The sequence below is a fragment of the Colias croceus genome, chromosome 16 (genome assembly GCF_905220415.1).
Source record: "Colias croceus chromosome 16, ilColCroc2.1".
In the NCBI taxonomy this organism is placed as follows: Eukaryota; Metazoa; Arthropoda; class Insecta; order Lepidoptera; family Pieridae; genus Colias; species Colias croceus.
The window spans coordinates 1031072-1044692 of NC_059552.1; the positions used below are offsets into that span (position 1 = coordinate 1031072).

The following is a 13621-nucleotide window of genomic DNA, read 5'->3' on the forward strand; positions in this document are numbered from 1 at the left end:
ATAATTCTACAAACTCACTCAAGACATCCATCCTATCTCATTCACTCGCAGAAATTTATTCAACTAGCATATTGTATGTATTTTCGTAGTTAAGAATTTACCTCTGTATAAACCGTGTAAATAGACGTAAGCTGGAAGAGACTATTCTCCACAACACAGGGAATCCTAGTGTGGAGATTAGTGCATTGTATTATCTATCAAATGTTTATGTAACAATAAAGATTTTTGTATTTTGTATTTTTTTGTATTTGCTCCTTCCCCGGGGGCCGTGGGTATATTTGGAAGATTTTCCCACTTAAAAAAACAAAAAGGTAAATACTGTACTGCTCGCTAAACTAGACATATTATGTGGTCTAGTAATCCTATTTAACTATGGCTGATACTTTCCTAATTTCTAATGATTTTTTAAATGACTGCTTCCTTTTCAAGCAAGGAAAAGATTTTTCTTTGGTATAGCTTTCATCCATCTCGACGGAACAGACTATAAAAATCATTCTCATAACGATTTGAACTATAATTTATATGAAAGAAAATAAAATAGAAGAAAATAACCTTTCGTGTACCCTATTTAATGTGGTATAATAAAATTGATGTATGGATTATATTTCTTATACATATTCCATAATTACACATCTTACTTTCTCACTTACTCATTACTTGTACATTGATAAATCTCTTATAAACAACCGCTTACGTCGGTGTTAATATTAATAAGTCCTCAAATTGTGGTAAAGGATACCTAGTACCTACCTAAAATTATAAAATGTTCCATAATAGGTAAATTGCGTATCTAAAACTTAACAAATAAAAATTTCTTTGTAAATCATACAAATTATACCTACATCTAGCAGCCAATGTCAATGATTTTTGTTACTTTATTGTTAAAAATAAAAATCTGTGTCAGTCATCTCATTAACACCAATAAATCCCCAGTGTGACAACTGACAAGGCGACTGCAAGTAATTAACTGTACTTGCTCTAACTTTGTCACTATTTTTATTTAGATATTTCTGAATAACGGTTCTGTGTAAAATAGTTTTGGTTAACTCTCATTTATGTTCAATTATAATTTTAAGATGACGTGTATACTGTATACCTTGTTTTTAGATACTAATATCTGGAAATGCTTAACTGATTTATAGGTAACTAGAGGTCCGCCCCGGCTTCGCCCGTGGTACATATTTCGCAATAAAAGGCAGCCTATGTCCTTTCTCGGGTATCAAAATATCTCTACCAAATACCAAAATTCATTAAAATATCTCTAGCAAATTTCATGCAAATTGGTTCAGTAGTTTAGGCGTGATTGAGTAACAGACAGACAGACAGAGTTACTTACTTTCGCATTTATAATATTAGTATGGATTATTATGTTCTGGCACACACAAAAGCTTCCTTATTACACAGTAGTAATTAGATATTCAGTTTTAAAACATGTTGTATACTTGATGCGAGTAAAAAAATATGTTTCTTTATACCTAGTTCATATTGTTAGGTATTTTATATTAAATCATAATTAATATTTAGTCCGTCGCAGTTTATTAATTTCAACCATTTTTAACTCTATAGTTCTAAAGAAAAATACGTAAATAGCCTCGTCAACGCAACAGTCGTCAAAGAATCGTGCAAAATGTAATTATGTTAAATGATCGATGATTTATTTATGATCTAGCGTCGTTTTTATTTTCTTTTTATTTTCTTTCAGGTGAACAATTAAACCAATTAATATGACAAGTCTATAACGAGTGTTTTTCGTGACGAATCTTCAGTTATTTGCTTTAAAACATCTGTCAATTGAATTATTTAAAATGTACAACGCAACTCCTGAAAGTAGGTTATTTTGTAACTGAAATGATTGCATTGGACTCGTAGTTTCCATTATTCTATGAGTGTCGAATAAACGAATTCATTTAGTTGTATCGTATATTTCAATAGAGTTAGTTATTACAAGTCGAATTGTAGAATGTCGCTAGAGGCGCTGACAATATAAGTAGACAAAGTTTGGTTGTTTTGAAGCCATAATATCATGAAGCCCTGTCAACCTACAACTAGATTCCTTTTCTGCCCTTTTTCTAATTGGAGTTGCTATAGTGTTTATACCATAGTTATAGTGGTAGGTTACTACCTATAGGAAGTTACCTAACACTTTCTTTAAAAATCTATTTTATTTACCTATTATTTTATAATACATATTTCAATAATTTAATTCCCGCATCAAAGCTATTTAACAAACGAAGTCATGGACATTAACTAGTCATATAAAAGACGTTCACAGGCGTTGAAGTGCTGTCTGTCTTCATTGTATCAAATCTAAGATTAACCTCTACATGGTCTAGATTTCAATTGTTATTTCATTGGTCACACACAATACTGAGCTAAAAATAGACACTCAATGACTACAACTTTTTGTTATACTCTGTATTTGAATAGATGAATTTACGTTCAATATTATATGAACTTTTTATGAGACGACAAAATGTTTTACGCCTGAAAAGCCTTTTTTTATTGCCAAATAAAAACTCTATTTGGACGGTGAATTTTCAGTTGTTTTACCTAAAAGTAGGTAAACTCTTTCTTTCGCTTAATGTAAAATGGCAAGTATTTCTTTTTTCTGTTATTATAATATGTTTGTGGGTGCTACTCCGCTGCTAGCACGTTATGTTTTGAAGACTTGATTTAACCACGTAGTTTCTAGTACACACGTACACCGTTACACGTAGTACATACTAACATTTTTTTACATTTAAAACGGGTTTTATAAAAATATTTGATACTTATTGACCATAGAACATAAACAGACTATATTTTTTTTAATCATTTATGATGTTATTTAATCTGTGCATGCTTCGACGTAATTATGGCAAGCCCATCTAATAACACCAATAATTATGAACACATTTTCACATCGAGAGCAAGACTTTCATTTAATTTTAGCCAGTTATCAGTGAAAAGATAGTAAATCACATAGTTGTCGATATTACGTGCAACTAATGACATTTCTTGCAATGTCCGTGAGAATGGCGGGAAAATCCATAGAAAATCTATTTTTCGCTTTCTAACGCGGACATGTAGTAATAGTTACATATTTTAATAATATATCATTAATAATTAAGTTAAAAGCGAATATTGCTTTCGATTTTCATTGTGAAAACTGTTTTCCTAGAAATTTCATTAATCGTTTAAAACGCAATGCGTTTATAAAGATTTCTTGAGTAAATAGAGTTAATAATATAATCACTAGGTACATAGTACATAAAACAAATTACAAAGTCGCTTTCTCTATCCCTATGTCCCTTTGTATGCTTAAATCTTTAAAACTATGCAACGGATTTTGATGCAGTTTTTTTAATAGATAGAGTGATTCAAGAGAAAGGTTTTAGTATATAATTTATTAGGTTTTAGACAAAGCGGGCGAAGCCGCGGGCGGTAAGCTAGTCGTGTTACTGAAATTCAGAAAATCGTTTTTTTATCCTTCCCTGGGCAAGAAATCTAAATTCATGAATGTCAATCAACATAGGTAGTACACGTATCAGAATAGTAGGTATAAGATAAATATCATGCTTAATTCAATTACATATCATAGTCACAATAGCATACAATTACAAAAAACACATAAACAACTAAATAATTGTAGGAAATGATACAAAGATGCAATGATAACCAAGGGTAACCAAACGTCTCAGTAAGCATGAAGGTCGCTAAAAAACATCCTCAATTATTTAAGCTCTACAGCATCATGTAATGTTCTAAAAATGTGTGATTGCACCTTAATATTTTGAGCTCTACCTAAGAGGTATGTCACGCTATTTCTTATATATCTCAAACAAATGACAATTTATTTAAATGTAGGCTATAGCAGCAGGCAGCGTCCATGGGTGACAGAATAAAAAATAGCCTATGTTAGCCGTAAGAGCTTTCAAATGACAAAATTATGTTTGAAACGAATGATTAGTTTTTCAATTAAATCGTGATAAACAAAAAACCAATTGATCATCACTCCTCTTTATACTATAATATGTTTAGATAAAAATCTCCACCAAGAGGTCATTGCAGTGTTTCTGTTGAGAGCTCTTTGCAAAAATTATGTAAGTATGTATACAGTTTTTATCTCATATCCGTCAAAGTTTTTTTAATATATACCTAAGTGTGTTTATAAACAGACCTATCGTAATATTACTATAAGTTCGCGGTTTTTGTTAAAATGACAAGAGTATATCTGTATACATCGCGTAGCAAGGATAAGCTCATAAAATATTAAATACACGTTTTAAACAGTCAATTTGCTGCACTAAATATGTCCAAAAAAAATGTCAATGTTAACTCCATGGTCGGTGCGGAGAGCGGAGCGACCACAAGGCCTGAGATTATTATACTCATTTATTATAGGAACCACCACAGAGATTACCAAAAAAATTTGGGAAAGTACAGATAATAAAAGACTGTCGTATTGTAACAAGTTTTGAAATGAATATAATATGCTGGTTTTGAATTAAACGTGTTTAAAATTTTGTCTTTGATAAATTTAAGAAATTGGTCACATATTATTGAGGCCGGATTCAAGCAATGTTGAATTTTAATGAGATATAATACTTATACATCCTTAACACATGTTTAAACATATTATTATATTTTTTCTCATGTGTGACATATTTTCTTACCTTTAAATAAACTGTAGGTATAATGGCAGATAGAGCTTAAAATAAAATCTTGCCATAGAGAGCATAATAACAATGTACGATGTGAAATAATTATAGAGTAGAGCGAACTTTAAATTGTTTATTAATAAAAATACATGCCACAGTTTAACACAATGCTGATATTTTATATGTATGTGGAGATAGATATCATACATTAATATAGAGACAGTATAAATAACAATCAATGTAGTTCAATCCATCGAACATAATTGATAAAAAAAATTTACAGATCCAGCTGAACTATGACTACTATATCTAGATACTACGGATTTCTTAGCAACCAATTTACTATAAAGACAATTATAATTCCAATATACTATACTGAAAAAACCAAAATATTTTCCATTTATTTTGATTGATTATAATCAATTCTCATAACTTCCTAGATTAATCTCATAAATTTTAAGATTAATAGCAATTTATTTAGGTTGCCTACTAAAAAAGTGTAATACTTTTTATGTTAATTAACCATAGAAAATAAAAAAAATACATCTTAAATTAAATATAATAGAGTTTATTTTTACATAACTGCGGTTTTTTAGTATCGCAACAATTGATTGGTGGCAAGAACGTGTGGAATCCAGCGTTGCAATTATTTACTAGAATTCTTCGCAATTATCTTGTTTTCCAACGTGTTATGTGTATTATATAATGTGGAACTGTATGGTATATATTAACCACCCATTCGTCCATGTAAAGGTACTGTAAGTACCTACTATAGATCTGGAAAAGAAAAAGAAACTGTGGTGGCATTGCATTTTAAATGTGATAAACCATGCACAAAAGTGGTTTTCATTTGGAAACATTTATTTGTTGTTATTTCTTCCTATATTTCTGGCTACGTAAAAATATGTTAAGAACATCTGTTAAAAATTATCAAGTTTCAAGTAATTAAAAGACTTATAACATATTAATAAATAATTACTTTATTATAAAAAATAAAAACTCCAGTCGGTGGCGTACACTAATGCCACGAAAATCCAGACAGAAGATCTCTAGGCAACGCTAACAAACGATTACAATAGCATTAGGACGAAAGATGGCATTCAAATTGTAAGCTTAATCAAATCGGCAATTAGCATAAACAAGTAACAGTACAGTATCTGATCATCATTGATTCGGAAACTGGCGCAGTGGGTCACCTCGAACCGGTTCCACTGTTTACATACGAGTACATGCTCTTTTTGTTCGACTGTCAAACATGGGATGTGAGATTAGCGGAGCCAGAGGCTGTTTTTCGGTTTAATATAGTTTCACTTTTGACGGGATTAGAAATGAATCTTATGGAATATGGATATCCTGAAAGTAAAAGTAACAGGCGTGTTATCGAAAGTTTGCTGATTCCAGATATTGAATACTAGCTTTCCGCCTGCGGCTTCGCCCGCGTTTTCAAAGAAATACCCGCATAGTTCCCGTTCCCGTGGGATTTCCGGGATAAAACCTAGCCTATGTTACTCGTGGGTAATGTAGCTTTGGAATGGTGAAAGAATTTTTAAAATCGGTCCAGTAGTTTATGAGCCTATTCATTACAATCAAACAAACAAACATAGTTTTCCTCTTTATGATATTAGTGTAGATATAATAACTTCTAACATTTAAATTAAAGAGTTAATAGCTTTGATGAGGAAAGCTTATACATATAGCTTTGTAGCCAAGAGACATCGATCACGTAACTTCAAAACGAGGAAATTAAAAACGCCTCTAAATAAATAATTACCAATATTAGTTTCTATGTATAATATAATCTACCTACTATTAACTATAATTATATCACTTGGGTATATCTAGTAATTCGTTTATAATACCTCTAAATACTTATTGAGTGGCCAGTGTAGCGTAAAGCTGAAATATTGATTACCTATCAAACGTTTTATACATGCTATTGCGTTTGCCTTCACGGTTCAGGCTCTATTTGCTTTTTGACAGCCCGTTTTATACTCGACAGCTTACAAATTTTATTTCAAACTACAAAAAACTACCCACCAAAAACATTTTCATGTAAAATGTTGCCAAGACGAGCCCATATGACTCGCACTGTCAAAAAGTTATCAGATCTCATGTAGAGCCAAGCTTCTAACACTACACGCCCTAACTCTACAAGGCCTAACTTCACAAACTCTACACTTTAGTCAAAATATGTGGCTTGGCCATTTCGCTACATTTACATTGGCGTAAGGTGAAAAATTAATTCACTGTTCATTACTTTTGTGTTATACAATAGTTCTTGTAGTAACGAACGGCCAAGCCACATATTTTGACTAAGGTGTAGAGTTTGTGAAGTCAGGCCTTGTAGAGTTAGGGCGTGTAGTGTTAGAAGCTTGGCTCTACATGAGATCTGATAACTTTTTGACAGTGCGAGTCATATGGGCTCGTCTTGGCAACATTTTACATGAAAATGTTTTTGGTGGGATTTCATTTCTTTTTGTAAGTTGTTTGTAACAAAATTTTATATGTCGATTAAATTTTTAATTTTTTTTTAACAAGGAGTACCTATACATATATGTATCTAGGGGAAACAAGTTTTAGATTATTAGATTAGACCTCTAGCGTCATCAAAATTTAATTTAAAATTACAGATCTCATACAAACTCCCATCCCCTAGTTTAAGGGGTTGGGGGATGAAAGTTACAAGTTTTATAATTTTTTTGTTGTTTGTGTGCTAATACTAGCTTACATACAAAATTTCAGCTTTCTAGGACATTAGGAAATATCTTAAGAATTTTGATGATCATCAGTGAGTCAGTGACGAAATTAGCGTTTTTTAGATATAAATAAAATCTGAAGTATAAAAGCTAATGTAATTAAAACTTAATATATTCAATAAGTCCGCTATTGACAATATATCCTGAAAATTTTGTTGATCTAGCAAAATCCAAACCCAAGTTATGAGGGTTCAAAAAAACGTCGAAGCGCTTTGAGAAAAGGTAGGTAGTGCCCGTGCGCTTCGCTTGTTCGCTTGGCTCGTCTTGGCGGGGGCACTACCGTGCCCCCAGATAAAGAACTGGGTGTAGTTTTTATATCACTTTTTGATAGAACAGCATTTTAGGATGCAAAAACAAAAGTGAAGGAGGAAATGATAAAGAATCTTCACTTGTTTCATTAATTTTGGTAGAAATCCAATAAAAAATCCAATAGAAAGTCTATACAAAAAGAATTAAAAAAAATGTAAGTAGGTAATTTATTTAGCTTAGTTTTAATTAAAGCAAAAAGAACAAAACGGGCTGTTTTTGTTTATAAACTAGGTATAATGATTTTACGTAATATTAATAGTAAATTCACGTAACTCGCACACGAAACAATGTCGATACATAACAATCGAGTTTAACTCGATTCTTTAATCGATACCTCTTGACCAACGAATCAAAAGTGCAATCGTTTGTGAACTATGCATCAATTCTTGCACTGAATAACAAAAACACATGTTAATTATGTAAATAGATTGAGACATTTGTTTCGTTTGCAACTCATTTGTATCCGCTTTATTTTAACGTGTATTGCCACAATTGCGTTGTTTATAACTTTTATTGCGTTTTTATGTCATTGCTTTTCCGTAAATGGTATAAGTATGTTGCTAAATAATTGGAAAGTTTATCCGTTTTGTCTACCAGATTTTTGTCACACAGATACTGTAATTAGTATATTTATTACTAGCTGCGCCCTGCGGTTTCACCCGCATGGTTTCGCTCCTGTTAGTCTTAGCGTGATGATATTATATAGCCAGCCTTCCTCGATAAATGGGCTATCTAACACCGAAAGAATTTTTAAAATCGGACCAGTAGCTCCTGAGATTAGCGCGTTCAAACGAACAAACAAACTTTTCAGCTTTTAATATTAGTATATAGATTTACAGTACGTATTTCATTCAGTAAATATGAGCAAGCCAGAATATTGTTCGCTCTCTGTATAATCAGCTATGATTACAGCTGGACATTTTGTTTTTTTCAAGCGATGGGGTGCATATGTTAATATAAAAGCTATGTGCAATGAAATATATAAAAAAACATTATAACCTTTGACATTTTGAATTTTCACTTCTTTCATTCCATATTTTCATAGTTCCTATATTAAAACTAGATGGCGCTGCGTGAATACAAGAAAACATTTAGCACAATATTCATTACTAATTCATTACTAAATCCTCGTACAAAGTGATTGTACAAGCACAATAGAGATACCTACTATGCGTCGGGAGCGGCCAGTGATTGTCGATCAGAGGTCAGCCCTCTGAGTTGGCGACCTCTCATACTCAATACGAGTCCTGACGAATAATGCATTTATTTTATTGAAACTTTGTTATTTAATTCCTTTTTCATATCTTTACAAATTAGAGACTTATCAATTTATTTTCATTTAGCTCTTGAGAAAGGAATAAATGGAAGAGGACTAAATGCGGTCCTTTATCATTATCCATACTAATCCATACTATTATTTTATTAATATTATAAAGGCGAAAGTAACGCTGTCTGTCTGTCTGTTACTCAATCACGCCTTAACTACTGAACCAATTTGCATGAAATTTGATATAGAGATATTTTGATACCCGAGAAAGGACATAGGCTACTTTTTACCCAGGTATATAGGATAAGTTTTATCCCGGAAATCCCAGCGGAACGGGAACTATGCGGGTTTTTCTTTGACTGCGCGGACGAAGCCGCGGGTGGAAAGCTAGTAGAGGTCATAGAACATCATATTAATAATTCTCATACGTATGAAATACTTACACTGTATGTGTATCAAGTAATTGATTACAGCGGCTAAATTATTTTATATAAATTAAAAATATACGTGAACGTTGTTGACACATTTTCAAACCAGACACTTATTAAAATTACAAGAATTTCAATCACACATCCACCACTAAAATGCCTTGAACCAAAACCAATATACATAATACTGATATTACTGCAAGTGTAACCTTGTACACAATGTGGTTCCCACTCTTGGTTTCGTTGTGAACTAACCGACACACATACTTTTTGTTTGTTATATCATCAAGCTAATAATTCACCATTGCTATTTTAACTTTAACGTAAGACTTTGGCCCAGGTTATAAGAAGTTTAATACTAAATCTACATTTCGCGTTATATAATATTCTATGGCTATGTGGAGACGCTAATCGATTGTTCTAGATATTTTGAGAAGACTTACTTCGAATTCCTGTCCTTAATTCTGCTAATAGACTTCTATTAGAAGATACGTAGAAGTTATTTACCACTGGTTCGGGGAACATATCTGCAGGGAAACGCAGAAAATACTTTTTCTTAACAAATTATTTAAAATGTTGATAATATAATTATTATTAATGAACGATTTTTTAAATACCTAGGTATTACTATGATTGAAACATAACTATTTATTTCGACTTTAGATATAGACTTTTTTTTTAGATATCAACTTTATCATTATTACTTATCATTGTCTAATTTAGGTACATATTTCTAAAGGTGCTCTATAAAATCTAATTGAAACTATTCAAGTATCGAAGAATGATAATATTTTAATCCGGAAATAAAGTCACGTGCATCGAATTGAATGGAACTTCCTACTTTGTAAGGTCGGTTAAAGTTTGGGTTCCGACATTAGATAATATAAATCTACACACTAGATTGCCATAGTAACTACAGACCTTACTGTTGAATTTACACGTTTAATTCAGCATTGTTTAAGTATGAATACCTAAATTATAATAATATGATCTTACATAACAAATATAAATAAATTAACGTATAAGAAATATAAATTACTAGCAAAAACGCAGCCTGATTATTCTGATAAAAAAATAATAATGTACTCCACTTAACGCCTCGATAGATAGAAACCAGTTGAAAAGTGCGAGTTTTTAATGTTGAAGTAAGCATTATTATTTTTTTGGTAAAAACATTCCATCATAGAGCGTGATCTTTTATGATTTATTTTATATTATTTTATAACTTATTGCTACTTTTTCAATAGATTTCACCACTAAATAGAATAAAATATCCCAATTATATGCTATTGGGCAACCAGTAACCGCTTGCGGATTTAATATCGATTTCAAATCGATTCGATTCGCTTGTAATATAACATCGAGATATCGAATAACAAGGCGCTGGACAATAGAGATTATTTTTCGCCGTTAGCCTGTTATTATAGCTATTATTTATAGACATTTGTTAGATATTATGGACACCTACAAATAAGCGGTTTTTTAAGTGAGATAAATTTCTTTTTCAATCTCAATGTAAACGGTTCCATTATTTTTTCGATGATAATCTTAGAAGACATAAAACAGAGACTATAGCTTAAGCAACTAAAGTGAAACCATCACAAAAAATGTTGATTCGTTTTTTATAAGAAACGAAGAACCGAATTTCTGATATTCTATAGCACTAGATATATAAAACGCCTATAAACTGTTTTATTCATACTATAACTACAATCAATAATTATAACAAAGCAGATAAAAATACAATATTAATGAGTCATTATAAAGTACCTTTCATATTAATGTTAAAGGTCATCTTTAGCCGGCATTTATGAAACATATCAATAATATTATTCATGTATTGAAACGGTATCGCCAGCAATCAGGTTTACATAAAATTAATTTGCAAATCAAATGATTCGAACTGGTATTTCACTAGGAGCGCCCGGATGGTGTTGCTATATACCTATATATATATCACAAATCAATGCATGTTTCGTAAATAAATAACATTGGAATGATAACTTAACTTATTTTTTTTTAATAAATAATGTAATCAATCATTTGTTTACCTATAGACAAAAATAGAAGTAGGTAAAGAAAGTATTGCCCTTACTCACCTTTGACCGTAATTTTTTATGCATGTTTATATTGTTTAAAGTTTTTATCTTAAAAAAAGCACATAGCCAAAGTACCTAGATATAATTTACATAATATCGTTATTATTCTTGTTGAAAAAATATTTGGCAATAAGTATCTATTATTATATAATATATTATAATAAAGGTGAACACGTAATAGTTATCACATCGCAGCATTTCATTATTAACCCATTCCATATCTCAAATAGGTACCTAGGTAATAGACGGATATAAAAACGTTTCAGAATTTTTATCCCAACTAATAAAAGTCCTATTTCCTCATACTTATATTAAAAAAGGCAAATCAAAACCTCTTGAACAAAACTATTATTATTGTGCTCGACAATTATTTTAAGTCCTTATTTATTAAATTAGTCATCTATTTACTAATCCTTCTCCTAATCATTTTATATGCTCTTAGAATTCAGTAGGATATTAATATTCAATTACGAATTATTATAATACAATCATTAAGAATCTCTGTATGGAGCCACACGTGTGTATCATTTAAAGGCAGTACATTTGTATTGCGTCTTACATTAGCTTTTAAGTGTTTAATTTCTATTAATGTTAATTACGACATCGTGCAGGATACGATTATCCTGTATAATAATTAATACGAAAGTATTTGAATGTTGTTGAGATAATATGATAGAACTGGTTGCGTTAATAATAGGATATTTATGCGTCGATTCTCTACAAGTGTTTTATGGTATGGAAATTATATTATTATATTAAAACGTTCTCAGTCCATTTCTTGGTGGGGAATATCAATCTAGCATAGCAAATAAGGGGCAGGCCTGTGTTCAGGCCTACACACCTACTTATCCATAAAGAAAATCGATCATTTAAATATTTTTCTGTATCGAAACCATACAAAGAGAACCAAAAAGGGCACATAAGAATTGATTTATCAATATAATAAGAGTGACGGTACTATTCATATACTTTGATGAGAACCTGTGCTAAGAACTAAAAGCCGCCAATAGATATTTAATGTTTTGCCCTTATCGTTCAAGTGTTATTTTGTAATTGAATAAACATGTCATCGCATACCTATTGGCGGCTTATTAAACTTAAAAATAAGACTGCAACAAACCCAGTACAAATATCAAGCTTAAAAAATCAGATCGCACAGATTTGTTAACAATAAGATTACATAGCTAAAAGGTAACATAGATAATAGAATGGTAATCTAACCACAACATTATTTTCATAATACAATTAAAAAAATTGGCTAAGTTCGAATCGGACTCGCGCACCGAGGTTTCCGTATAAACATGTATTTTACACGTTTAACCCCCCTTAATATATTTTTTAGTATTTGTAGTTATAGTGGAAACGGAAATAATAAAAAATTCAGCTTTCTAGCTATCACGGTTTACGAGACACAGCTTGGACACAGACAGACAGACAGAGGAGGCTGAGTAATAAGGTCCCGTTTTACCCTTAGGGTACGGAACCCTAAAAATGACTTTCCTGTATGCAATTTAAGTGACATTTCAATGATTCCGGTTGTTGCGCCTTGACCGAAGTCGCAATGTTTCCGCATCATCGTCAGCTTTACCAACCCGAGGTTGCTAAATAATATCTATTTACAAAAGAAGCCCGTTATTATCATTGATCTTAAATGATTAGTCTAGCTCTTTTAATATTCATGGCCGTTGCAACGGTGTTTTTATATTGCTAAAAAAATATTGCGTTCAAATTAGGAAATTGAAAAACAACTGAAAAATTAGGGACCTTCAATAAAATTAATAAAACAAAACTGTCAAATATTGATTAAGTTGCGGAGATTTTGATAAATTTTTTCACGGAAATTAGGGAAATATGACTAATGAAGGGCATAGACAATTGATTTCAAATGTATTTTACGTCAATTATTATAAATGGAACGTAAAATATTGTTAGATAATGGAAAATACAATTATTAAAAAGTATAACAAAGATGCATAAACTTTGACTTGTCTATTTCGTAAAGGATTTCCCTAGGTATCTACTTTGATACTCTACTAATCTACTTGATAGAGTTTGAAAATAGCAAACTTTCATACAATCTGGCGCTTAAAATCGTTCGTATATTTTTAATAACATTTCAAAA

General features: G+C 31.2%; 1 protein-coding gene across 3 annotated transcripts in view; it reads right to left on the reverse strand.

Moving 5' to 3' along the window:
• Window positions 1-13621, reverse strand: part of LOC123698755 (receptor-type tyrosine-protein phosphatase zeta) — a 74299-nt gene that overhangs the window by 55534 nt on the left and 5144 nt on the right. The window contains exon 2 of one of the 3 annotated variants that reach the window (XM_045645505.1): window positions 9844-9927. The exons of the other annotated variants lie outside the window; for them this stretch is intronic. The gene's annotated coding sequence lies outside the window, so the exon portion shown is untranslated. The remainder of the gene's footprint in view (window positions 1-9843; window positions 9928-13621) is intronic. 3 annotated transcript variants of the gene reach the window in all.